This window comes from Cimex lectularius, unplaced genomic scaffold, assembly GCF_000648675.2.
Source record: "Cimex lectularius strain Harlan isolate CLEC.00 unplaced genomic scaffold, Clec_2.1 scaffold115, whole genome shotgun sequence".
NCBI lineage: Eukaryota > Metazoa > Arthropoda > Insecta > Hemiptera > Cimicidae > Cimex > Cimex lectularius.
Genome location: NW_019392707.1, coordinates 892,268 through 917,891, shown reverse-complemented (window position 1 = coordinate 917,891; position 25,624 = coordinate 892,268). Strand labels below are relative to the sequence as shown.

Here is a 25,624-nt window from a genome sequence, read left to right as displayed (position 1 = left end):
CATTTCTAGAAACGATACAACCGCAGGCACGAAAGGAAACACAGATCACTCGACACTTGATAAGCATTGCCCTATCCTAAAAAGATTCAGTGCTCGCCTATGAATACTAATAAAAATACAAATTATCAAGCTGACCTGAAATTTAAATTCGTTCAAATAAACTTGCGCCTTGGCAAGGAGGCATCTACAAATTTACAGGATCTGATCAGTAGGAAAAAATCGACATTATAATAATACAGGAACCCTATACTGAGCGGTTTAATTGTGCGTTCTTTTTACGTTTAGGAGTATTGCCTGGGTGCGTTCTTAGACGTAGCACAGGCCTTCGACAGGGTCTGGCATCCAGGCACACGTTTTAAACTTAATCGCTTCCTACCCTCTAAGTATTATTACCTTTTATTGAAATCCCACCTAACTGATCGCTGTTTCAGAGTGAGGTGCGGCAATGAATTCTTGGAAGTCAAACAGATACAGGCCGGTGTATCGCAAGGTAGTATCCTTGGTCCTATCCTATATTTTATTTATACTGCTGACCTACCAATACATCCTGACACTATTAACACCACCTACGCGGACGACACCGTAATCCTATCCTCTAACTCGAATCCTGTCCAAGCTACCTCCAACATCCAGGAACACCTTGAGCTTATCGAAGACTGGTGTAAAAAAAATGGAGGAAAGACTGAACGAAGAAAAATACACTCAGTGTACTTTTACGCTGAAAAAGCAATCTTGCCCTCATTGTACATCATTGTACATCAACAACAAAGAGATACCAGTTTCTACTCAAGTCTGGGACTATATCTCGACAGCAGACTGACTTGAAATTTCCACACAAGACTTAAAAAAGAGCAACTTAATACAAGGCTTGGACTACTATGAAGACCTCTAAGACCGAAATCGACTTTAACCATTAAGACAAACTCTGTACAAGACTTTACTAACACCAATGTGAACATACGGACTGGAACTGTGGGCTACTGCCAGTCCTTCCAATCCAAAGTCCTTAGACAAATTGTCAAAGCACCTTATTATATCACTAAACTCACTATCCACAAAGACCTCAACATTCCTTTTGTCAACGAACTAATCCGGTCCAGATTCCAAACCTTCCACACCAACCTTTCGAACCATCCTAANCATCATTGTACATCAACAACAAAGAGATACCAGTTTCTACTCAAGTCTGGGACTATATCTCGACAGCAGACTGACTTGAAATTTCCACACAAGACTTAAAAAACAGCAACTTAATACAAGGCTTGGACTACTATGAAGACCTCTAAGACCGAAATCGACTTTAACCATTAAGACAAACTCTGTACAAGACTTTACTAAGACCAATGTGAACATACAGAGTGGAACTGTGGGGTACTGCCAGTCCTTCCAATCCAAAATCCTTAGACAAATTGTCAAAGCACCTTATTATGTCACTAACCTCACTATCACAAAGACCTCAACATTTCTTTTGTCAACGAACTAATCCGGTCCAGATTCCAAACCTTCCACACCAACCTTTCGAACCATCCTAACCATACTGCTCGAGCCCTCTCCACTCATTCCCATCCTGACAACCCACCACGTCGTCTCAACCGACGATGGCCTCGGGACCTCCTTGACCCCTAATCATACACACTGAGTGCACCAATGGCTGACTCCCCAAAGCATATATTCTACCGAAGCAGTGCTGGTATTAGTGCTAGGTTGTGCTGTGTGATATGTTAATCATGTGTACATATTTGTATAGTGTAGATTAGGCATCATGTATAGGAAACAAAGAATTAAAAGAAAACTGTACGTTTTCGTTAAATATGGATTTTGATTTATATATATATATATGCTTTTCGCAAACAAGAAAGCGGGATTTGTTGTTTGCAATAACTTTCAGGCTATGTCTATTACTCCTTTGAACTAATTGCGTGCAGAAAATGCGTGCCATTCCACAATCTAATATGCGGGGCACCCGTAAATCTTTCAGTGGAATAATCGCGCTACCACTTGAGAATATGAGAAACACAGTCTCGAGATATCCAATCAGGACGGCTAACAATTGCTAATCAAATGGTAAACAAGAATGATAAATTGGCTGAGAGGAAAAAAATACCCAAAAATTTATTGCAACAAATATTTTTATACGGCTTTGTACGTACACTTTACATGAAAAAATAATAATATTTTGCTTTTATGAATCGAAACAATTGTTTAACAACAGCTAGAAAAACATTAAGGGATGTCGGGCGTGAAGAGCCAGTTGAAAACAGGTTCCGAAAATAGCCGAGACGGAGAATTAACATTTTCCTTTCAGAGATCAAATCCGACAGTGGAGAAAAGCCTGAAAAAAATACGGCCGACTTACATTTTCTGAATTTTCTCCCATACGACGTACGATCGAACGTCATGCGGTTTACTGTTGTACAGTTATTTAAAAAAAAGAAAAAGATTTATCGAGGTACGTTTGGTCGTGTGCATCTTTATTTTATTTATTTATTTATTTTAAAGGTACTAATAGGGCTTTAAGCCGCCTTACATGTACATATATTAGAATTAAATTAAGTTTTATAAACATAATAGAATAATAATAACAGCAATAATAATAAATAATAAAACATTTAATAAAGTACACAAAACAATAATGACAATAATATATTCATTAAAATGTGTGGTGTTTAGGGACCGGTAGTTAATGATTATTTGGAGAGTGCACTCTCAACACGGCATACAAGAATGATACATCTACAAAGAAAACAGACACTTTGAGCCCTGAAGATGGTCTCAATAAAGATCGAAACGTTGGCTCGATAAAGAAAATGTTTTTCTAAAACCTACGTCACACCAGGCCGCATCTCACGATCTCCAAATAATTCATTAAAATATTAATTATTTATAATCGAATGATGAAACCACATTACGAAAGAAAAGTACAAAGAGAAAAAAAGGAATTCGGAAAAAGAAACGGAAGAGGGAAGAAAAGGAGATGATTCGTGTCGTCTTTAAAAACTCCTATGACATGGACCAGAAACAAGCCAGCCAGGCAGCACAACGTACTTTTTATTGATTTAATTTAATATTTTANTCGGACCATGGACAATATGAACTTTTTTGTTCATTTTAGGGTGAAGAATCTACTGGAGAAGTTTGTAGCACGAGTAGCAATTCACCCTGTATATATATATATATATAATGTTAAAAATCAAGGTTTATAAGGTTGCTGAAGACTTTAATACATTAATTAATATAGAATGAAATATGATGCCTTGGTTTAAGATCATAACAGGATCTAATGCAGGAATGATAAGCAATTTGAAGGCGATGAGCAAATTGAGAGTCGCCGGCGCCACACTAGACGGAATGCGGCGGAATTTTTTGTGACGGAAATTTCGCGACGAAAAATCCCCTCAACTCGAAGAAGCCACATATACAGCGGAAATGACCTCAACGACTGTTTGGATATGCCATAGATAACTTGACTCAGTTGATCGTTTACGGTACAGTGAAACATGTTTTCATTTTGTGTATTTACAGGGCAATGGAGAATCAGAAGAGAAAGAGAGAACATTGGAATATGAAAAGGGAGCACTTGGTCAATTACACTGTCTGTATGGCGAACTTCGACGCTATCATGTCAGTTTCTTCCAATACTGTTTGATGACTATAGAACTTCTACGATAAATTGGTCCTAGTCCATCCTAGATCAGCTTCACTTGCAGTTCGCATGACCGACTGCTTACTACTTCCGTTCTACGCTTGTCGGTCGTCAGTGTGGCGAACCCCATCTACTTTGCACTGTTTTCATCTGTTTAGACGGAACTCAGCGGAACATTCCGTCGACGGACGCTAGTGCACCAACGGCTACATTACGATGGAAATTTCCTTTACGGAATTTCCCTTCAGTCTGTACTGGCTGTGTGTTTTGAATGTAAGCTTGTGCAGCGGAAATTTCCGGCACGAAAACTTCTGTCGCATTCCGTCTAGTGTGACGCCGGTCTAAGTAAAGAAAAAAAATAGGGCTACAATTAGAGAATTATTACGGATTTAATAAGGAGAACTCTAGTGAAAAATCTAAATCATAGAAGAGAATGGAAGCTTGAGTAGATCGTTTTCATAGTACAACTCACATGATTGTGCCACGTAAGCTTGGAGTTAAAAATAGAGAAGAAAGTTTTATTTGAGGACAAAAATTAATAGGGGAGCCATTGATATGAGGAGGGGATAAGCAATCAGTACTAATGGGTTTATTGGAAATTAATAAGGACTGGGATTTGTTAGGGTTTAAAATAATGCCATTATTTCTTGACCATTGGTTGAGAGAATGAAGATCGCGGTTGAACATAGATAGCTTCAGAGATGTTGCTTGTACGACATTGAATGTAAAGCTGAGTGACATCAGGATAAAGATGAAATTGGGAGAAATTAAGAAGTAAAGGAAGATCATTTAGAAATATGGAAAAAGTAAAGGTTCAAGAATAGAGCCTTTGGGTACACCAGCTGAAATTGAGAGAAAAGTGGAGATAGAATTTCAAGCTTTAACTCTCTTGAGTTCTGTCAGACAGGAAGAAATGAGATTAGTAGTAATAAAAGGAAAACCAAAAAGATGCGTCCGTTTCCAAATATGCAAATAATGATTTTCCGAACCAAATGCATTGGAAAAATCAAGTAGAACAATAATAGTACACTTATTATCATCAATGCCTATGGGAATATCATCTGAGATTTTGAGAAGGGCTCTCTCACAACTATGAAAATTTCATAGTTGTGTGACCGCGCTTCCCAAATTCTCTGATGATATTCGACAGAGTGCAGTGTACAGTTGTGAATTTTTAGTTCGGCTTCATATTGTAAATTCTAGCTAAAAGGTGGGACATAGGGAAAGAAGGCGTGTAAAAATAACTCTCAGATACTTGTTCACCACCTCGATTTTATTACCCTTGTAACCATCTTTCATGGGCTGCTTGTTTTCCTCCATTGCGGAATACCGTCATTTTTTATTTTTTTAAAAAATTTACCCATAAGTTCCAAAGGTCGAAAGAGGAATCAACGATTTTTTTATGGCGGACTTCTGACAATAGAGTAATATCAGCCCCCAATGCTCTGTCTGGGCCGAACAAACAAATGCATACATATACACTATAGAACTACAGAATAATTATATTTACTCTTGGGGAAACACCTCTGTTTTCTTTAACAATCGCAACAGGGCACCCAACAACCCACCCTCGGGGCCAATGACAGTCTTTTTGTCGTGGCACTCCTTGAACAAGTGTGACACTGAGCAAGCTTTATCTAGCGGAATGCCTGGATTTGCCCTAAAAGCAAGTGACCGTGTGCTAATAGAATAGGTGGCCTATCCTGCAGATGTAGATGTATTGGTTGTGGTGTAACATACTGTGCCCTTTAAGAGCTATTGTATCCCCCGTTCTCTGCTTAAAGGACACCGGTGAGTCCTATTTCATCAAGAAGGTTTCAGCGGTTGAATTTCTTCTACAGTTACATTGTACATCCTAAAACACCACTTCCTCCTGCGGGCAATGTGGCACCACAGTTTGTTAGTAGGTGTGTTGGTGTCTCCTCTGTCTCTCTGCACATTCTGCATGTGCCGTCTTGGATTATACCAATTTTCATTCAATGTCCATTTAGTTTGCAGTGTCCTGTAAAGAATCTTGTTCGTATTATTTTTTCCAGCTTCCTTTGATACATTCTATCACTTCTTTCCTTCTGAAATTTGTTAGGATGGGAGAAGTGGATTGTTTGTGTCCAATGAGTGAATTCCATTGTTCCCTCATTTTCTTCTTATCCGTCTGCCTGAGGTATTCATTGATAGTGTGGATTCCTATACCACAGAATCCTGTTAGTACGATTCCTTCCTTTAGTTTGACCCTCGTGAAGCTAAATCGCATACAGCTCCGTGGGAGCGGCTACGAAGTGGACGACTCTCCGTTGCACACGGTGCATGGCACACCCTTGCCGATTCTAAACCCGCCGTATAGACGAGGTGAAAACCGGGGAACCCCGATTTAAATTCTAGGAACGCAGCTCGGCAGAGGTTCCCAGCTAGTACCGCTTGATCTTCCCGGTTTAGCTAGAAGGACCCATGGAGTCGTCGTCGGTTTCCCAGCTCGAGTACCATCCCCAGTGTCAAACCCTCTCTAAGGGGTCGCGTCCGAGTTTTTCAGGATCCTGCCCGTCAAAGGGTGGCTCAGGCTTGGCCAAGAAACCCGCCGCATAGCTGAGAGAAAGCCTCTCTCGGGGATTCGTACGGCAGCACTCCCAACTCGCAGCAGAGGCTGGTTCTAAACGCGCCCGACCCAGCTCGAAGTCGTTGACTCAGAGATTCTTATGTTATTTTGTAGACTTGCCGGACACTCAGCAGTAAGGACTGTGATCGCCGTATAATAGTATTTTTATTGTGGCATTAACAACGAGAATTCCTCTCTCTAATAAACCCTATATTATTACCTACGAAAAGACCAATTAACAGAGGACTAAGCACACACCCTTGCCTCACACGAGCCCCTATGTTGAAGTAAAGTAATTCCTGTCATACAGGAAGTCTTAACGTCCAACTACCGTCGTGTATCGCGGACGAGGGGTAAAACCACCTTAGAGTACGTTTTTCTTACTAATCTCACTTAAAAAGCCACGGGTACGCCGAGATTCGAACCCACGACCGCTGCTAGGTTGGCAAATACGAGAGTCGGACGCCCTTACCACTCAGTTGCGGGGTCCCAAAAGTAATTTCAGCCATACAGGATACCCTAACAACCTCTATGGCCTGACAAAAATCAATAAATCATAAACATAATATTTTTGCCAAATCATGATTACTTTTTGCTCTTTAGACAATAAAGTCTTAGATAGTTAATAATATTTTGTATTTTTTTTTACAGGCCTTAAGGACTGTGATAATTGTTACGACCAAAAGATCATTAGGTAAGTTGAACACGATTTAAAAATTGGATTAATTTCGACCACTCACATCAAATATCGCGCTTAAAAGTTCGCGATTTAACTTTAAATTAAAAGTTGAATAAACGAAAGGTTCGAGGTTGGGAGGAAAAAGACAAACCTACAGAACAATCACGAAATATGGCGAATGAGGAGACCAAACCGACGAGAATAGGCGGACCAAACTTCCAGAATATGGTTATTGTATCCACCTTAATTGTAACATAGGTTTCCTCGAATTCCAAGACATTTTTTCACATTTGCCGATGGAAAATGTTTTTAAATGAAATTTGATTCTGAACTTTCTCCCTCCATTGGAATTTGGTAGACTGGGAAATGTTGGCGTTGTGCCTGTCTTTGAAAGAACGCATATTCTTTGCACCTGGTATCGCCTCATACGTAAATAATCTTCAAAATGGTCAACGCTTGATTTTTTGTACGACGGAATTCAAAGTTTGATTTTTCTTTAACTTTTGAGAATTACCTATGTGCTTTAAGTGGCATAAAGTGGACATTCATCTCCATCTTAGACTGAATTTTGATAATTAGGAATGAAATTGATATTAAAATCTTCATAGAAAGGAAAATATCCATTTGTAAAGAGATTTTCTTGAAAAAAGAAAAAGAAAAAAGCCGTTGCCCGTAAAATATTGTCAGATAGGACGAAGTTAAGGATATAAGCAGGATCAACGATAATCTTTTCCAAGACCAATTGTGTACGATTTCTAAGAACTTCGATACACTTATCCATCTTACAATTAGAGTTTTAATTCGACTACAGCCTCTTTGTTTTTCTGGGAGCTTCCCTGTTAAGACTAAGTACGTAAACAGGGCGAGGCACGAAGAACACTATTTCCTTTTGCAAATTGTGCCAGTTCCTTAAGTTCTTAACGTAGATGAAATCGACAATTTTTCTCGTGGAATGACATTTGATGAAACTGCGTTTGATTATAAATGTCCTGGTCTGCCTATGCTGGGCAGACTCATTTTGCCATCCTCTTTAGTTGAACAGTCGTTTCCCCGCCCTTTGTACATTTTGTTTGATCTTTTTGTGGCTAGCTTCAATAATACGCCAGTCGAAGATACGATAAACCGATTTACAGTTAGTTTGGTTTTGGTTTGGCATCTCATCACATTCAGTGTCTGCGCGTCCTTTAGTCCTCGAAAAATCTCACAATAGTATTGTTCAAGTTTGACCCAGAACGTCTCGGTTCGCCTTCTCTCGCCTAATTTGGTCGGAAGCGTATCACCTTCCCCCAATATTCAGTGTTTCAACCTACAAATTTGTGGTTCGTTAAATTCTAATGGATTTGGATTTTTTTTAAATAACGTACGAGCTAAAATGCTGTAGTTTGGTCCATTCATGATTTCCCAGATCAAATAAATGTCAGATGCGTGTCATCATATCTCACTCTACAGTGGATGGGTCTAGACTTTTTGTCGTATTGCTAATCCATTCATCTTGGGTCTGCTCATTCTCGCATGATTCGGTCAGAAACCCCCATATTCAGTGTATGGTTTGGATGTTATTTTTCTTATGTGGGTCCTTTTTTTATGTATATTAAGTTTTCGTTTTTACTCTATTGGATCGTAGGACTTAGTTGATGAAGTGGATCGTAGTTACTAAACTGTTTTCGGCTGTAATAGACTTGATTTCTCCAGTTGTCGTCTCCAGGCGTCGGCCTTGTCACCTAGACGACTCCATTTGATAAGTCGGCGGCGACACGTGATTGATCCTGCACCTGGGAGAAACACCCGTTTTAACAGATTCCCACCAAGTTTTTTTTATCCCCTTTCCCCTCGAACGGCTTTCCTTCCTTGTTCGTGTGAAATGACCTCGCACCCCTCGATTTATGTAATGATCGTTGATAAAATACATAGGCGCCTCTGAATTCTGCTGGGCGATCCTCGTCGAACAGACCGAAAGCACAGTAGGTACAACAATTGGTCAAAAGGACGTAGAAAGGAAGGCTAAATTTAATTACATATGTGAGATCTTTTTCTGACTTCTGCGAATTGGAAGACGATAACTATTTAAATGTGGACTACAAAACAGTCACCCTCCTCTCAGTATTAGGCCATAAGAAGCGGATGCCCTGCCGATATAGCTCCCGAACCCACATTTCATACAGAAGGATGCATTAAAAGTGAAACATGAAAAAATTCTGCAAAGAAACGGAGGAAACACGACTTCTTATGTGTGTTTTTGTAACTATAACATAACTACGGAAGACAGTTGGTCAGATTAAGTCATTTCTCCATGAATTTAGGACTAACCGGCGTACTGTAAGTACTGAACAAGTGTCCCATGCCAACTTCCCTTCTCCATGAGTGATGGAGGATGGTGAGAACATTTGTTGGCATCTGTAAGTTGATGAAACTTGTTGGTTTTCGATAACCCTGGTCTGTTTTTTCTTGGCCTTTCAGGCAACTCGCGTTTTTTGACTGGTAAAATTTGGCTATCCATGAAGGCCTGCCTATCTTTTATTTACGATGGAACTTATGGGACACTGTAATCATTCAGTGAAAAGGCTCCGCAACTCATGTACGTACGTTAAGTTTGGCGGGGCTCAGAGTACTGGTCATTCACGCTAACAAATACATTCACACGAACTAGAAACTTCCATTCTATAAGTGCAAATAAAATTTTAGTGGTTCGGGGTTTTACGCCGGAGTCTCGCCCACATTTGAAAACTGTCTGGCCACTCACTCTTTCTTAATTGCTCTCTCGCTCGCTCACTCATTTTCTCTCTCTCTCTCTCCCTCTCNCTCATTCTCTCATTTATTTACTCACTCTCTCTCTCTCTCTCTCTCTCTCTCTTTCTCGGCCACTCACTCTTTCTTAATTACTTACTCTCTCTCTCTCTCTCTCTCTCTCATTAACACACTCATTCACCCACTCTCTCACTCTCAATCACTTTCTTTCTCACTCACTTCTTCTCTCTTTCTCACTCGTACACTCACTCACTCCTTCCCTTATTTATTCACTCATTTTCTCATTTATTTACTCACTCACCCACGCCCTCCCTCACTCTCTCTCTCTCTATCTATCTATCTAATCTAACTATCTATCTATCTATCTCAATCTCTCTCATTCATTCATTTATTCACTCACTCAATTACTCTAGCTTTCTCACTTGTGACCCTAGTGCACTATTTAGGAACTGAGACTATACTCGACAATTATTCTGGATCAAATGACATGAAAATTTAACTAACAATTTGTTCTATCACTAAATGATTTTGCGGTGTTTGGTTAATTTTCTTTTCATATCATCATTTTCAAATAATTTTTTTGAAACTCATGAATTTCTGATCGTGTTTAATTTTTGTTTACATTAAAATAAGTATAAGTAATTTCTAAACTACCTCATTCTTGACCGCTCCACACGATTTCAACAAATTATTAAAATAAGTTTGGTGTAATTAACATAATGATAAAATTACATACAGTTTGAAGTAAACAACAAAAGACGAGTGTCTTTGGGTGTTGTTGTTGTTTAATGCAATGTAGGGGTGTTACGTCGTGGTTAGGTAATAACATTTAAACAGGAAGTTAAAAGAAAAACCCTTTGCCCAGCGATGTAAGAAATTTCCATTTAGTTGAGATATCTGTTAGATGATCGTCTGTAATAATTTTTTTCTCATTTTTGTGACGCAGGTTAGCCGGTCGGGTCCGGCCTATTTCGTGTGATCAATACACGGCAATAATATTTTCACTCGGCAGAAGTGTAATATTCTTCTCGTCTACCCGTTCCAAAACGGATTACGTATAAAATTCGTCAAACCCTGAAATCATACTGTGAAAACGTATCGGCCTCCTTTGCCCTCCCTCGGATTGCATAACTCCGGTCTATTATGAAAAAAAATCCCAGATGCTTATTATATTCTTATGCTCATTATACCTCGCGATGTAAGCCGTGGAGGGGAAAATGTAAGATCCGTTTCGCTTGAGAGAGGGGTTCACCATTCACAGCCCACCTTTTACGTGCATGGCCGTTTGGGGAGAAGGTGGAGTCCTTTTCCCGTTGTAATTTTTTAGAGTGGGGAATGAAAAAAAAAAAAATCCTTCTCACTACAATGGAGAAACCATCCTCCTACCAGGAAGGGTACGCGTCCGCTACGACTTACCTGAACCGATGGAGGCATAATTTCGAAAAGGAAAGCAATGGGCGTTATTTACCCTTTCTTTCTTAGCAGCCTTAAAACGTTATTTTTAAAAAAAATTCTTATTTTTTTTAATGCTTAATAAACATATATGGCATATTTGTTCTAGAAAATATTCTAGAAAAAATAATTAAAAATTGATTATTGGACTTATTTATTGAAAATAGAAGAATTTCTCCAAAAGAGTATGGTTTTCTTCTTGGCAGATACACTGAGCAGGCTTTGTTTGATGTTACTAATTGGATTTCAAAAGAAATTTATAAAGGTAATTACATTATTGGATTGTTTCTGGACATTAAAAAGGCTTTCGACTCTTCACCATAAGTTGATGCTGAAAAAACTTGAGTGTATTGGTATCTCTAATATTCCCCTTCCTCATTGAGTCATATATATACATATTTATCGGACAGAACTCTAGTCATAAGGTTGGTACAATTTATAGTTCTAATTTACGCGTTGAATCGTGAGTACCGCAAGGTGCAGTCTTAAGCGAGGAACACACCCGATGCAACGCTATGCGACGCTACCGGATGCTACCCGCGACGCCTTGGCACGTTTTGTTATGGTGTGCACATCTATGCGACGTCAAGCGCACGCCACGTACAATCACACATCCCTTATCACAAATCATTATCACAATCGCCTCTTTTGTTCTAAATGCATTATTTTCAGCAAAACCATGTAATAAATTGTTAGTTAAATTTTATGAGCACAACCGTTTAATAAATTATTTGTTAAACTTAATTGTTTTAAATAAAGTTATTCCGGTGTTTCCATAATTTTCTTCCTAACCATCATAATTAAATAATTTTTATAAAAACTCAGGCATTTTTGATCTCGTTTAATTTGGTTTACATTAAAATAAGAATGTTGTAATTAATATGACAATAAAATTACATATACATAGTTTCAAATAAATTACAAAAAATATGAGTGTCATGTTCTGACGCTACTCGATGAAAATGGTGTAATTGTATGAGCAAAACTATGAAATAAATTGCTAGTTAAATTTTATGAGCAAAACTGTCTAATAAAGTCTTAGTTAAATTCATTATATCAAAAAATGATATTCTCGCGTATGAACAATTTTCTACCAAACCATTAAAATTAATTTAAAAAAACAACTAATGAATTTTTGATCTCGGTTAATTTGGTTTATATTAAAATAAGTATGCTGTAATTAATATAACGACAATAATACATGTATTTTCAAATAAAAATATGAGTGCCCGGTTCTTTTCTCTTGGACTGTACTCGATGCGACCCGACGAAAATCTGGACAGTGGGGATCGCTTAGCGTAGAGTAGGGTAGCGTTGCGTGGCATCGGGCAGATTTGTACGAGGGTAATACAACCTTTTGGAAAATTGGACTTTGGATTGGCGTCGAGTAGCATCGGGTAGTGTCGCATAACGTTGCATCGGGTGTGATCCCCCGCTTTATGCTCAATTTCGATTCTTTTTTACATTTTTTGAAAATTAAATACTCTGGAAAAATATTTACTTGTGCAGATGATATATCATTTTCTCAGGTGATAATTTAATTAATTAAACTAAAACTGTAAATAATGATATGAAAATTATTAATTTTTGGTTAAACTCAAACTATCTACTTTTAAAGGCAAACAAATGCAACGTGTTACACTTTCCATTAAAAAACATAATAAATACAAATAATTTAAAATTTGTTTTTCATACTTGTGATGATAATGATGAGTGTTCTTGCTTGACTATCCCTTTTCCTTAGAGTGTTTGATATATTAGTGGGACATTGGGCTCAATTTGGGATTTAATTTACGTATTGATGCTGTAGTGTCCCGTCTGAGAAAGCACTTTTATAAATTTAAAATTTTACACAACTTTATGAAAATTGAACTCTTAAGGACAATATATTTTTCTTTTGCACAACCCATTATAGCCTATGGCATTGTTTCCTGGGGGCATACTAACACGTTAATACTTTACTAATACTTGACATCTAAAAGTCTGGATGTAACTATAAACTCACTTCTTAATTTTTTTTACGTGAACCGTATAGATATAATATGAAAAATTATACAGTGAATTTAAAGTAGTGAATCTATACGAAATCTTTCTTAAATGTTCATTTTTGTTGAACTTGTTGAAAATTAAATTCTCTGGAAATTGTGCCTCACTTGTGCAGATGATACTTGTATCAATATACTTGCACATTGTATTTTTCTTCTGGGAAATTAAAGAAAAAGCAAACAAAAAACAGTAGAATTCATGATCCAGAGGCTTTGATGCAGGACAAATTTTGTCTGTTCTACAATTTTTTTTTAATAGTCTAATATATTGACTAATTTCGTGGTCCGCTTGACCAATTAATATATTACAATTAATTAAGGTTTTTAGTTGAGGTAAAAAAGTCAATGGCACGAGCTGGATTCGAACCCACGATCTTCGGCTAGATACGCCGCTGCTCTACCATTTGAGCTATCGTGACTTCGATCCACTCGGACACTAACTTCCCATCTCAACCCCACCTTTGGAATTTTCCCTCCTTTTTTCAAATTACACTCCGATTACACGACATTTGAAAAATGTAGCGCCAAGTTTGTCTAGTTTCCCCTGCTTCTCTGCAGAATCTGGGTTTTACCAATCTTGTTCGGATGCCCTTGAGTCGGTTTTGGTTTTCCTTCCTTTCTTGCATTCTTTTACCTGATAATAACCTACGAGGGGGGGGGGTTCACCGTGAAAAAGTGCGTATAACAAGTCGTATATTTGTTGTTGATGATTTTTCAATTTTTCTGTTAGAAAATATTAAATGGCAGTTGTGAGTTTCCAGTCCCATTTGAAAATCCATCGTGTCACATTGAAATAAAATGCGTTCAAGACTGTATTGAGTGTAGCGTCGTTGGCTTTTAGTGACAACAGATGCAAGAATGCAGCTGCGTAAGGTTTATAAAGCCTTCCTTAAAATACTGGCAGCGAAACATTGTTTATGAGACATGACCGCAAAGTCTCGATGTGAAACTGGCACGTACTAAATGTCTGGATCGAATTCATTTACCAACCAACGTCCTATATTAGGGCTAAAAATAATTTTTTTGAACAATTTTTCACTATTTACTTGTGGGTTTTGAAGAAATGATCATTACGTTTTGTTCTTTTTCCGTGAGATGAGATCTTCTAAAACCCTTTCTTTTCGGAGATTCTCCTGTAAATCCATGTTTTTCAAGAAATTAACATAAAGCATTCTGTTTATGAGAAATTCTGTTGCAAAATTGTTTATTTTTATGAAGAATCTATCCCATAAAATCTAACAACATTTTTAACAGATAGTTCTGTAGAACTTTGTGCTTTCAAAAAACCTAATTAAAACCTTATATTCTAAAGGAATTTTCGTGATCAAATTTCTTTTCCTAAGAAATTATCGTGATCAAACTTCTTTTTTGAAGAAATTCTGGTGATAAAACGTCGTTTTATACGAAATTCTCGAGATCATACTTAGTTTTCTGAGAAATTTCCACGGTCAAACCTCTTTTTCTGAAAATGTTTCGTGAAGATACTTCTTTCTTGGAAAAATTCTTGACATTAAACTTCTCTTTGTATGAAATTCTAAATATTAAATTTTTTTTTGGAGAAATTCCCATGGTCAAACTTCTGGTTCTAAGAAATTTTCTTTAAACTTCTTTTCTTTTTTTTGTGAAATTCTCCTGATCAAACTTCTTTTTATAAGAAATCCTCGTCAAGACGCCTCATTAAAATTTGATTTTATAAAGTACGTATCGTCTAAAACATACTTTTTGTGAACATTAAGCTTTGAAGAAATCAATTGACGCAATTGTCGCAATGGAAATTTTTATTTGTTTATTTATTTACTACTGTACTACTACTACTGTAAAATTGTGTTATGTAAAAACATTGTAAATACTTAAACATGTAAATATTTTTTAAAGATTCACTTTTTATTGACATATTTATATTTTTTATTAATTAATTTGTAATTTTTAACAATTTTTCCCTCGGAACGTTAAAGAAATTTTTTTGGTTAATTTTTCAATTAAGGATTTTCTTTGTCTCTGAAATTGTCCAAAATAATTCTCTTGTGAAAACCTTACTTAACATTGATTTGTCTAACAGATTATTTTGCTGGAATGTTCTTCCTGATTGTCAATGATTTATTCATCTTTTTGACTTGAGCAGCTTAAGACTAGAGAGGAAATTAATAGATTTCTTTACTAAATCGGCCAGTTGAAAGTCAATTTTAACTAAGTTTTCTCGTCTCGTGGGTGAAATTTAAATTTAGAATTTCCTTCCTTTTCCAATCGCCAGTCAAGTGGGTTGGTGATCTATTCCATTTAAGGGAGACCAAGATAACGGCTGATATTAAGGACGAAGGATCGGAACTCGGTCCTGACTCTCCTTTGTTATTATTTAGTTTTAATGAACAGTTGCGGGCGGCACGTTCTACATTTAAGACTCCCTTGTGTAATTATTAGTTACTGGGCCTCCTCCCCCACGTACCAACGGGTCATGCCAAGCAGGAACACATGTGACTGGTGTATTTTTATCTTCCACCAGTAAGACTCAATAACTTAAGATGTTAAAAAACATCTCCGCCCGAATACAGTTGATATTTTGTGTTTATTTTTATTACTTAACCTCACAACGATTCGCATTAAAAGGCATGGAAAAAAAAAATATTGTAACCACTTCAGCTGATTATTTGTGTAGTGAACAAGAATGAGACTTTCTGACATTTTTTATCTCTTATTTTCTTGTAACCCTTTATTGTCAATTGGAATTAATTTTTTTACGAGGGTTTCCAACAGCAGAGGTCATATCAACCCTCAGTGTGCCGGTGATTAAAAAAAAGAAAAAAAGCCCATTTGTAAGTATGTCGGGTTCGAATGCAGGGCCGCTGGATTCGAACCCGGGACCTTTACCTTACAGTGATGAGCGCCGTGTCAACGCCTAAGCCGTTGCGGCCACCGACGCCCCTATTTGGAATTAATTAACAATCAATAATCTGAAAGCATTCTAGGCCGAATCAGCTTGACTCTAAATTAAGACTGTCTAGAAAAAGCTTGAAGTAAGATAGAGTTGAATGTTGAACCACCTTGTAATTTTTTGTATTCAACAGTGACATTCATTTATTANGTAATAAGATGTTAGAAAATCAATATGATGAGATCGTCAGCAAATGAGATCGCAGTTTGCAGCTTGAAGAGATCATTAAAAAAGCATGATGGGATCGTTAGTACGAGATCATACGTCGAGTCATATTAGGCTCGAAACGGCGTGGAAAGCTGTTGAAATGGTGGCCTTCTGTTCTTAAAATTTAACTTCTGGAAGTATCAGTTTAAAAGGAGTGAGGTGGTCGCGCCACTCGTACTTCAGTCTCTCGCAAGGATTGGCAGGTAAAGCCGTGGATTTTGATAAGGGATTTCGGATTATCGGATAATGTAAAATGGAATATTTCGTAGCGGGATCAGGCTAAATGGTATGAGGAACAATCAGTACTGAGGGCTATAGATTGTGAGGGTTGAATTTGATTAAGGTCGGAACGCTTAGCAGTCTCATAAACTGCCTAAATAAAGGGCCACTTAGGAAAGCACATGCACCGGATAGGAGTACAGACAGAAGAAACACTGTGCAGATACTGCCAGGAGGAGAAGGAGACCGCAGAACACAATTTAAGTTTCTGTGAATGTGTATGTGGGTTCAGGTTGTTGCAACTAGGGCAAGAAAAACCACAAGCAAGATTCTACACCAAAGAACCGCTGGCAAATCTGTGGAGGCTGGTTAATAGCCTGAAGCTGGCCAGTTATAAATGACAGAGGAGCACAATAGATCAATTCAGGTCGATGTGCAGTAGGCCTTGTGGCCGCTTCTTTTTTTTCCCTAACACTATCCCCTACGCCCAAATAGGTGCCAACAGGGCTTGGTAACTCATGTTTTGCATGCCTTTGTGAGTTTAGAGTCCTATATGATGCTTCCACGACAGTCGTCAATGGTTCGCAGCTGGGTTGGGAACATTGTTGAAGTATTCTGGTGGTAGTGTTTTCTTAGTGGGAATACTATATATGGGGATTTGATTCTGTTGATCTTGATTCTCCACTGACTTAGCTAGGATTTTCGAGATTTCGAGAAGCTGTAATGGAATGTTTACTAGATCAAATTATTATCGGTAAAAGTAAAAGTGAAGTATCAGGTTAGGTCGGATGTGTAGAGTGAGTAAGCTGGGAGCGAGGACGCTGCCCCGTGGGAAACCTCTTGAATTGGATAAAAAGGACATAAGGAGGGTTTTAATGGATATTTGGAAGTCACGATCGGTAAGATGGTATTTAAGGAAGCCCTAGTAGACTTGGTGTTCATCCAAGAAAACGACAGTGCTCCAGGGAGGTAGAAATGACGTCCAATCGATGTACTTATTAGTCGAGAGGCAATTAATCTTTAAACTTCTGTGTTTGAGATATTCTGTGAACCACTTTTTGTTTGATGCGTCTTTAATACTCAAATAAACAAAATGTCCACCTTCTAGAAGAATCAAAGCCTGGCATGGTTTCCTGACTGCCCTCAAAATTTTTCTTATGTTCAACTTTGTACCAAAGAGCCAGTTTTTAACTTTGTATTACGTTCATTATTTTTAAATAGAAGTTTCAAAATCTTAATAATTTTTTTAACCGTCTGTAACCGAAAAATCAAATTTTTAGGAATTAAACGTTAATTTTGCATTGGTGATAACTGACCTATGAAAAATTAAGTACATGTGTTTACAGCTTATTATTATGGGCGAGTTTTCTGTCAGTATTTATAGACTCAAGGAAAATTTTACTTAACCCTTTCTTGCCTCAAGGCAACAATTTAGCAAATTTGTTAAAGCTTAGCAAATCCCATGAGTTTAGGGCGGGTACAGTGTTTTTCCTTCAATGTTTCATCCTGTATTGGCAACACTGATGTATTTGGCGCCAATCTAACTCTTCCTCTTGGAATCTTCTATCTCCAACATGGTTCTTCACCCCAACACTGCATCTTGTATTGATTGTGTTGCCAAATGTAAAATAATTCTAATCCACTTTATAAATTGACTCTTTCTACTTAATGTTGGCTCAGGACAACGTCTGTAGCTATTGTGTTAAAGGTTAGTAGGAAATCCCGCGAATTTAAAGTGGGCGCAGTGTTGCTCTGTTTCTGCCTGTGTATAGGCAACACTGATTTATTTCGCTCCAATCTAAACTCACGGGATTTCCCGCTAACGTTTTAACAAAATCCGGAAGTTCGTCTCTAAGACAACGCCAGGCCTTAAAGGGTTAAACTAGACAGGAACTTTAATCAATCGTAAAAGTTTATGTTCTAACTGATTTTGTAATTTCGTGGTTTATGGTTACAATAAAGAACGACTCATATAGGATTTTTTATGCGCTTTCCGTTGATGTAATCAAATTTATTGTCGGAATAATATATCATGACATACGGGCACTTTAAGGAATAAAGTTGTGAAAAGTTGTTGTAACCTGAAAGGAATACAATATTGAGAATCTGACTTTGAATAATAGGGACTTTTTAGTTCAATTTGACATGTAGGATCCTCCTAAAGTATTGCTGTCTATTCACGGGACACCTTGTGTAGTCATCGGACCATAGGAAAAACAATGCTCCACGTGGTTAAATGGACTTTGTTGTTATTTTCCTTAATTTTCTAGTTAATATAAGATTCTTTGTTGCACTGGTTTGTTAAGTTCAAAAAGTACTCCACTCAGGAGACGAGATGACTGCTTGTGCGTTTCAGCATCTTCAGAGTTTCTATTTCATTATGGGTTGTCTGTTTAAGCAGTAGGTTCATTGTTTTCGGAAAATGTGATTTTATTTTACCACCACCATTTTACTAAGCGAGACTCAGAAATTTATTATGATTGAAGTCATAGACTCGTCCAACTGGCTGTCTTGGGTTCGATTCCGGCCGTAGCCCCGGATTTTTAACGCTCCCCTGCCCAGAAAATAACCATACAAGTCAGTCAGCATGTGTTGCCAATTTCAATTCTCTGGCTAATATGAAAAACACAAAAGGAACATAAATTGGAATATTTTAAGTAGTTTTTTATTTTGTTAACTTGAATTACTAACAATAGTTTAAAAGTCCTGATGAAGGGTTTATTATTCCTTGAAAGCTTTTGAAAAAAAAGGGGTTTTCTTAAATAGCCATTATCCTTGATCTTTATATATAATTGTAATATTAAGGCTGATATCAATCATAAGAAGTTATGACATCAGTTACTTTGCAAGAGTCTTTTGGATTGTGAAAGTGAATAATTCCGGCGATTTGATTGACTAAATGTTATCAAGTCGGAAGACAGTGGTAAAAACGTGTTTAGGGGGTGTCGTCGAGTCCCGAGGTGACCTGAGTGTCGAGGGATCGATGAGGGCAGAAGGTAGACAGGGCGAGATTGCCACAGGGCCGAGATTTCCATACAGTTAACCAGCCTTGTTTACTCGAGGATTGAAACGGGATAGGGGCGGAGGAAGTTACGTCGTCTACAGGGGAAAATGGCTCGTGCCTAGAATCTGACTGTTGCAGGTGGTAGGCGAGAGGCCTCTTCTATATTTAAACGAGGGGTCGGAGGGAGAAGAGGAAGGGTCCCCACTGAACTCGGCCGAGTGAAAAGAGAAGGAAAGAATGTGAGAGTCTTAGAAAACAACTTTTAATTTCGATTCGAAAAATATCTCCTAGAGGTGCAGTTTGCTTCTTTTATGACGGCTTAATAGCGTTATTTCCGCTGCTGTGCGGCATAATATTTAACCGTTTCTCTCCAACTGATGCTTCCCCTTTGCCAGGCTTGGAACTTAACTTCCACCCTAACGACTTCCATCGCCCTAAGTCGTGGCTCGTGCCACGGTTATTTTTAACTCGCATCCGATAGGGTTCGAGTACGAAGAACAATTAATTATAACAGTGCATCCTCGGGAAATACTTTTAACTTTTAAAATCACTGTACACATAGAGTTTAGTTTTAAATAGTTATTCAGATATCGTGAGATGCGGTTAGTTTTTAAATAACACTTAATTTTGTGAGATTACAAGAACAACTGGGAAAAATTTAGGACCTCACAGGTTTTTTCGTACAATCGACGACCGCAGACCGTTCCAGTTGTTACTGGGTGAAGAGACAAACGGCAAAAAGGGGCACACGTTTGAACTTATGTTTTTAGAAAGGGTTTTGGAACCTTTGTAACCGAACCCTGTATCTCGACGTTTTCCGGTTTTGCCTAAAAGACTCTGAATCTCATTTGAATATTTCAAAGTTCATCCCTGATGGTCCCGTGCACTGAAAACTCGACAATCTTTCAACGGAAAGTACCGATAAACCTGTGTTCGATCGATGCATCGCGGACAGGATTTAGATGGAAATGAAGCCCCTGAAAATAAATTTTTTTTCCAGGTGAAAAAGGTCCCTTCTTATGTCATAAAGTATTTTCTAAGGTTTCGTCGTCTCGTTTATGATTTTGATCGGGCTGATCGTGCACATATCAAAACCCAGAGGAATAAACTTTAAAAACTACGGACTTTTCAATAAACGTGATTTCTCACTTTGAAAATGTTTCTCGTTGAGGTGTCAGAATGATATGTATTATGTTTGCGATAAAATCGTTGTGATGCGTTTATGGTTTCAGCGTATTGATCTATATAGTTTTCATTTAAGGCGAGCATACAATAAAATCACTTGTCATACAGCTGCCCTAGTCTGGTCCTTCTGGGAGTGAGGTCACCAGCTTTGGGAATTTTAGATGCATTTTCATAAAATTAGATTTGCAGGTTGAACTCCATACAGGACTAGCATGCATCATTCCAGTACAACATTGTAAATGAACTTGGTACAGATTAACATTTTTGATTCTTTTGACAACGCTGGAAAGAAAGTCTGATACTTTGTTTAGTATTAGCAAATCTGTTCGTAATTTGAGGACCAAAATTAAGTTTACTTAAGTTAAACCCAGGTTCCTTATCAAATCAAGGGTTCCTTTTAATTGTGAACAGAATTGTTTTATATTTGGGTACGTTAATCTTTAACTTTCATCTTTGACAGAAACCACTTAATTGATTAATTTCCTCGTTTGTCTTTTTGCGGTTGCTCTTGTTCTCCGAGATGAGGTCATAGAACTATGTCGTTTGCGTACATTGCTATTTGGCATGATTGTATTTTGGACAAAACACCTAGGAAAAGTGTAAAAAGACAAGGGGGCCCAGGATGGATCCGTGCGGCACTCCTGCTGCTATGCTAAAAGGGAAAGAGATGGCTACGTTTAGGGCCACTCGTAAGGGTCTTTTATTTAAGCAGGAGAGCAATAGTTTGACAAGGTACCCTGGGAATTTATACTCCAAATGATTATGTCCACCATGTTGTGGAGAGACCCGGGCGAAATCCATACAGTTTCTCCCCCATGGTGTCTGTTGATGTTAATGTTTCTCAATTCTACTCAGTATTAAGCGTTCAAAGATTTTTCTGACCTAGTAGAGTTATTGGCTTATAGCTGCTCGACTTATCATGAAGTTTACCCGGCTTTTTTTATTAATATTATGTTTCAGATTTTCCACCTTTTTTTACTATGGGTTACATTTGTAAACGCGTCTTAAAGATCCAGTTTTTGAAGATATAAACTTGGTTTCCCTAAAAAGTTGCACAGAAACAAAAAATCAAATAAAACCCAGAAAAAGGTGACAATTAGCATAGTAACAAGCAAAGCAGAAAAGTCCGACGAAATATACACAGTAAACAGTCACACATAGAGACTAAACACAGATAAAAAGAACAATACAGAAGTTGTAAAACTCAACCTTAACATAATAAAATAGCATAAAAAAGAAAAATTCAATCTATTTTTTTACTTTGGTTGTTCACTATGTTTATTGTCTCTGTTTTATGTGTATTGTTCGGTTTTTAAGTTGAATTTTTCGTGCTTGCATTTTTAGGTTAAAGTGGGTTTTACAACTTATGTATTGTTGTCCTTATGTCTCTTTTTTATGTGCTTTGTTTCATTTTTCTTTCATTTTGTGCTCTTTTATTAACTTAATGTTGGAAAATAAATTTTGCCCAGGACAAAAAGTTAATTGCTAGATTAACCCCACTCCCCTCTTCCACACCGACACCACTTTTTTCCCATTTAGCATAAATTTTCGTTGTAACGGGTGATCGTTCACATATCAAACACAGATGAAGAAAACTTGAAGAACTACGCACTATCATTCAACAATCGTGAATATTAGGGTGGTTCTTGTTGGTGTGTAGGAATAATTCACAAAATAAGGATTGGTCCACAATGTTTCGCTGTTTTCTTCTGTCCGTCGTATTTCAATATACCACCGCCCCACCGGTTGAATTTGTAAACGGGACGTACATACAGATATTGGGGATATATTTTTCCAACAACCTCTCCCTCCCTCATTATTTTAGTGCTTATTTACAATATGTTTCGTACTTTTTAGATTAAAAGTAGTTTTTCTTTGTCTAGGAAACAACCCCTTGCTATGTGTATATTTAAATACTCCGAACCCTTCCCGGCAATGTCCCAAGGTTTAGTGCATTGCGTTCGACACCATGGGCGATCTATTAAAATACTTTCATTTAACATATAATCGTAGATTTTAGATTCTCAATAGGTCTTCTCATATCATGAACGCAATATTTAAACATTATAACCCTAAAGGGTTTTAACTCTGAAAGATTTTTGAAACTTTAGAAGTTCATATATGCATTTTGTTTTAGTGTATATCTTAGTGTAAACATTTATAAATGTGGCCGTTACTGCTAAAAATGTGTTTAAGACGTCACGCACGCTTGTTTTCCTATTTTTATTTTGAAACTTGCTTTCCCCGAAAGCCGCTCAAGCACAAAATAGTTAGCGTGACTTTCGGGAAAATAAGAAAATTCAAACCCTAGAGAATTTTTACTGTACGAGAGCTTCGCATTATAAAATATCCACCCGGAGGGACTTACTATTTTTGACTGTGTTTATTATTTTTGAATATCATCCGTTCGAAAACATCGGTTGTAAATCGTGCCGGATGCCAACTCTCCACTGGTTAAGTTCAACGCTAAAAAAACTCGTAAATAATTGACTTTATATGCATTATATCGTGCACCGAGTTGATTTAAATAATTAAACGTCAGAGCTGTTTCAAAGGGGTGAACGTTCAAATATTTCCAAGCTTGCACGTAATTATTTTAAATATTTATTTTAAACAGACAGAAAGAATGGTTTAACCCTTTATGGCCTAATGTTGTCCTGGAGCAAGATGAACATTTAACAATTTTTGCTGAGCCGGTGTCACTGGGTCTGTCTCAACTCGCGGGTTTGTTGAGTTATTCATACGCATTTCGGCATTGTCCCATCTTCAGTGAGCAACTGTCTGTCACTTTCTCGGAGTAGGGTTTGTATTGGTCTGATGACTGTTATTATTTGAGCGATGTTAGTTTTTGTTTACTTGTGGGGTTGGATCTGATGTATTCTTCTGAACCCATTATATTTCGTGATCCGCTTGACCAAATAACTTCTTTCAATTAATTTTTTTTTTTTTTTACGAGGGTTCGCAACATCAGAGGTCATATCAACCCTCAGGGTGCCGGTGTTATTGAAAAAAAGCCCATTTTTAAGTATGTCGGGTTCGAATGCAGGGCCGCTGGATTCGAACCCGGGACCTTTACCTTACAGTGATGAGCGCCGTGTCAAAGACTAAACCTTGCGGCCACCGACGCCCTCTTTCAATTAATTAATCTTTATGTAAGGTTATTCAGATATCGTGAGATGCGGTCGGGTGTGATGTGGGTTTCAGAAAAACATTTTCTTTATCGTGCCAACGTTTCGATCTTTTATTGAGATCATCTTCAGGGCTCAAAGTGTTTGTCTTCTGTGTAATTGTGCCATNAAGATCGAAACGTTGGCACGATAAAGAAAATGTTTTTCTGAAACCCACATCACATCCGACCGCATCTCACGATATCTGAATAACTATCGATTAACGGTCACTAATCTCTACACATTTTATGTAAGGTTGAAATAAAAAAAAGCCAGTGTCACGAGCGGAAAAATTGAAAAATGGCAAAACGAAGGGAAAATTGGAAAGCTGGGTTGAGATGGAAAGTTGGTGTCCGAGAGGATCGAAATCCCGATAGCTGAAATGGTAGAGCAGCAGCGTATGTAGCCGAAGGTCGTGGGTTCGAATCCCGCTCGTGACAATTGCTTTTTTTATTTCAACCAGTACCTTACATGAAGATTAATTAATTGCAATTCTTCTGAACGTTTGCGTTTTTTGTTATGGTGAAGGCAAATTTTTTTTGTACATTTATAAGTGTTCCGTCTTTATGTGTTATGCGTTTGTATATCTCATGATTATCCAGTACATTGAGTTTTGGAAATTTTTGTGCGTCGTGTATTAAAGTCATGCTGGTTTCTATTGTGTTTGGTTCGTGGTGTATTAAGTGTGTGGCGTAAATTGACGTCCTGTCGTTGACTCTGAAGGATCGCCCTAAACTCATGGGATTAATTTGCTAAATTTGGTGTTGCCCTGAGGCAACGTTGGGCAATAAAGCGTTAATGGCAGTAAATAATTTGATATTGACATTTTTGGTGACGGCGTTGGAGATCAATTAATCCCCGTACTATTTCATTGGTCGTGCGCATCTTTGATTTTGTTGTTTTATTTTCCAAATGATTTTTTCAGTCGGATTAAAATATTTAACGACGGAAAACTCCCAATTTGGTGTTTTGATTTTTTAGGATGCTTCGCTTCAACGGCGTTCACTGTTCCGAGTTTTAAAACATTTTGAATGGCATCAGGCTTTGAATTCGACGTTCAATAGTTTTTTTTTCTTTTTTTCCAGAGGAGAAAATGATAAGAGTGTATCAGGCTAGTCGTATTGAGGACGAAGGCTCTTCGCATGGATAAACAGCTGATTTTACAAAATGAAGATGTTCTTCCAGAACGTAAACCATTCCTGGTTCGAAAATTTTCACTTTGGTCAAAGATTTAAACCTGCGCTAGGCAACCAAGTATTTTAGAATTGTGATATTTCGGGGGGCAGTGGATCAGAAATAGGGCTCTCTATAGTTAACTTTGTGCGCTGTGTATATTTAAATTGGTCTAAAAAGAACATGGGCTTGAAATAACCGTTGGGACTTGGTTTAGCTGAGCTGGTATTACACTATAACAGAGGTTCGTTGAGTAAGGATCGGGTAGGCGATTTCAAGTTTGTGGTTGTTTCCGGTGAAAGGGTACCCTTGGAGACAGGATGCCCGAATTGAAAACTGGCTTACATTTCACCCCGCTTTCCATCGGACACAAGTAAGTTATTTTGAATTTCGAACCGCCCCTTAGACTCCCGGCACAGCTCAAAATCCGTGCACGTGCAGTTTTTGACCATAGCCGTTTTAAGATTTTCCTGACAGCCATCTGTCAGACCCATTATGGGATTTTTTCATTATGTTTATTATTAGAAATTGTAACTTTTTTTTTGTCTTATGACCACAGCCGGCGTGTTCAATTTTCCCTATCGTT

The 25,624-nt window shown here is 37.7% G+C and overlaps 1 protein-coding gene across 9 annotated transcripts in view; it reads left to right on the top strand.

Moving 5' to 3' along the window:
* LOC106666867 (myocyte-specific enhancer factor 2) overlaps positions 1-25,624 on the top strand; it is a 209,081-nt gene that overhangs the window by 101,508 nt on the left and 81,949 nt on the right. For 7 of the 9 annotated variants that reach the window (XM_014394355.2, XM_014394356.2, XM_024226283.1 and 4 more), the window contains one exon: positions 6,885-6,927. The gene's annotated coding sequence lies outside the window, so the exon portion shown is untranslated. Of the gene's footprint in view, positions 1-6,884; positions 6,928-25,269; positions 25,412-25,624 lie in introns of those variants that run through there. The other 2 variants (XM_014394360.2, XM_014394357.2) reach the window with 1 other exon arrangement.